General features: G+C 38.5%; 1 non-coding gene across 1 annotated transcript; it reads right to left on the reverse strand.

Annotated features, from left to right (window-relative positions):
• Nucleotides 1-2358: 2358 nt before the first annotated feature.
• Nucleotides 2359-2465, reverse strand: LOC150055061 (U6 spliceosomal RNA). Its single transcript, XR_016537765.1, has one exon. It is a non-coding gene; the product is annotated as a U6 spliceosomal RNA (small nuclear RNA).
• Nucleotides 2466-2825: the final 360 nt, after the last annotated feature.

A 2825-nucleotide genomic window follows, 5' to 3' on the forward strand; every position in this document is an offset into this window, starting at 1 on the left:
GAGGCTAAGAACGAATGAGGAGCATGGTTCCAGACCAGCTTGACATAAAAGTTCCCAAGACCTCTTTTCATCACAAAGCTGAGTGCAATGGCTTGAATCTGTCATCCTAAACTATTTCAAAGACATGTTGTTTTTTTCTGATGGCAGTATAGAATTCCATTGTGTATAAATACCACATCTTGTTTATCCACTTATCAACTGAGGGGCATCTGCGCTGGTTCCATATCTTCACTATGGTAAATAGTGCTGCAATGAACATCGTTATGCTAGTGGGTTTAGTATGTCCTTGTTTCTGGACAATTAGGTAAATGCCAAGTAGTGGAATGACATTGCCCCATTTGAAAGGAAATGGAAAGATTTAGAAAAAATCATATTAACTGAGGTAAGCCAGACTCAAAGGAACATAGTCTCAATGGTTTCCCTCATTTGTCATAATCAGTAGAAACCTCGGGCTCTCCTAGCAGAGGTTTACAATAGAGCAAAACCTAGATACATAAGGTCATGTAGGATGAGGCTAAATGAAAGGACCTTCAGGATATACAAACAAAAGCCATATAATGAGTGATTGTTGTCCTTAATGTACTGTTATTTCTCATCTCTTTTGCTATCCCTTGGTTATCTCATACTGTTACAGTATTTTACCTTGTTATCTGACATATTGTATGTATGTTTATTTGGTTATTTGAAATAGGATAGGGAAAGGAGGAAAACAAGATGAGTGGTAGGGGTGAGGGGAGGGTAATGGGGACCAAAACATGAGAAAGAGTATCAATGTTTGTGAGGTAATGTACCTTCTATCTGGTGAATATAATGTAACCCTTCTATTAATTACAATAAACTATATGAAAATAAAACTATTTCAAAGACAGAGACTGGATGGATTGCAGTGCCATACCAGCCTAAGCAGAAGTCTCACAGAATGAGACTGTCTCCATGGAAGGGAAGCTGAATGCATGGTACATGCCTATGACCCAACAATGACAGGAGGCCTACAAGTAGGTGGACGGTGGCCAAGAATGTGTGTTGGTGGGAAGTAATGCCTTATCCTGAAAATAACTAGTAAGAAATAGGCCTAGTGGCATGGCTCAGGGGTAGAACTCTAACCTACCAAGCAAGAGGCCCTGAATTCAAACTTCAGTACTGCCAAAAAGAGAAGAAAGAGTCTAAATAATAAAAAAGATCAGAAAACGGCACGGTCTAGATTAGAAAAAAATATAGTTTTGTATCCAGGCTATAAACTATCAATGGGAATAAAGAATTAGAAATTACTTTAAGAAGAATTATAGATTCACATTCTATACTACAATTAATTGATTGTGTATATCCTGGGGGAGAGGTGGAGAGGAAGAGTTCTGAGTTCAAAGTTAATTTTAGAGTTTGGAGACGTGTGTGTGTGTGTGTGTGTGTGTGTGTGTGTGTGTGTGTGTGCGCGCACAGACATGTGCACATGTGCACACATTCCTAGTCCTGAGGCTTGAATTTCAGGCTGATTGCTATCCTTAAGCTTTCTTGCTCAAAGCTAACATTCTGCCACTTGTGCCACATCTCCACTCAAAACTTTTTGTAGTTACAGGTCAGAGTTTCATGGACTTTCCTATCCTGGATGGCATCAAACTGCTATCCTTAGATCTCATCCTGAGTATCTAGACCTGTTGATATGAGCCACCAGTGCCCAGGTTAAAACCTATGTGTGTGTGTTCATACTTTAAAAAATTATCTTTTTTTATTTTTTTAAATATTTTTTATTGTAATTAATAAAAAGGTTACATGATATTTGCCAGATAGAAGGTGCATTAATTCGCATATATTGATACCCTTTCACATGTCTTGGTCCCCATTACCCTCCCCCCCGTCTTGATTTCCCCCTTCCCTATCCAATTTCAAATTATAAGGGTGATGTCAGAAGGATAATAGTTACATAAGTAAGGTAATGAGTACCTTGTTGAACAGTGTTACCTGCTCCCTCATTTTCTCCCACTTTCCCTCTCCCTCCTCCCTTCCCAAGTTGTAAAGCTCATTCCAACATAGTGTCGTGAATATCGCTGTTGCATTGGTTCAGTCTTTGTCCTTTGCCTCACCATTTTGTGACTCCACTTCCATTTTTTGGATCATATAAACATATATTCAAGACACAGGGTACCAGAATAAAAACATGACAACCGGGGATAATCCCAAGGGGGAAAATGAAAGAAAAAAGAAATAACTTCACATAGTACATTAAAAACAAAACAAAACAAGACAACCCTCTTGTTTCTATATCTTGGAGTTCATTTCAATTAGCATCATTTTATATGGTCATGTGTACATAGCTATTGAGCCATTGTGATCTTCTGCTATGACTATCCTACATATATACTAAAAAACATGAAACGCATCACAAATTTGCAAGTCGCCCTTCTTCAGGAGCCATGCTGACTTTCTCTGAATGCTTCCAATTTTAATATACATGTTGCTGAAGAGAGCACTAAAATATACTTTTAATATAAGTTCTCCCCACCATATAGTATATCCAATGCTAAGAATGAATTGATGAATGAATAAGTTCGGATAGGGAAGGGGGAAAACAAGATGAGGGGCAGGGGTGGTGGGAGGGAAATGGGGACTAAAACATGAGAAAGGGTATCAATGTATGTGAAGTAATGCACCCTCTGTCTGGTGAATATAATGTAACCCTTCTATTAATTACAATAAAAATATATGAATAAAAAGAGTCTCACAGAGTTTAGTGCCCAGGCTGGCTTTGAACCATGATCCTCAGATCTTAGCCTCTTGAGTAGCTAGGATTACAGGCGTGAGCCACTGCCTGGCTGTCAGAAACATTTTTA

The sequence above is a fragment of the Megascapheus bottae genome, chromosome 14 (assembly GCF_031878675.1).
Source record: "Megascapheus bottae isolate mThoBot1 chromosome 14, mThoBot2.hap1, whole genome shotgun sequence".
Lineage (NCBI taxonomy): Eukaryota > Metazoa > Chordata > Mammalia > Rodentia > Geomyidae > Megascapheus > Megascapheus bottae.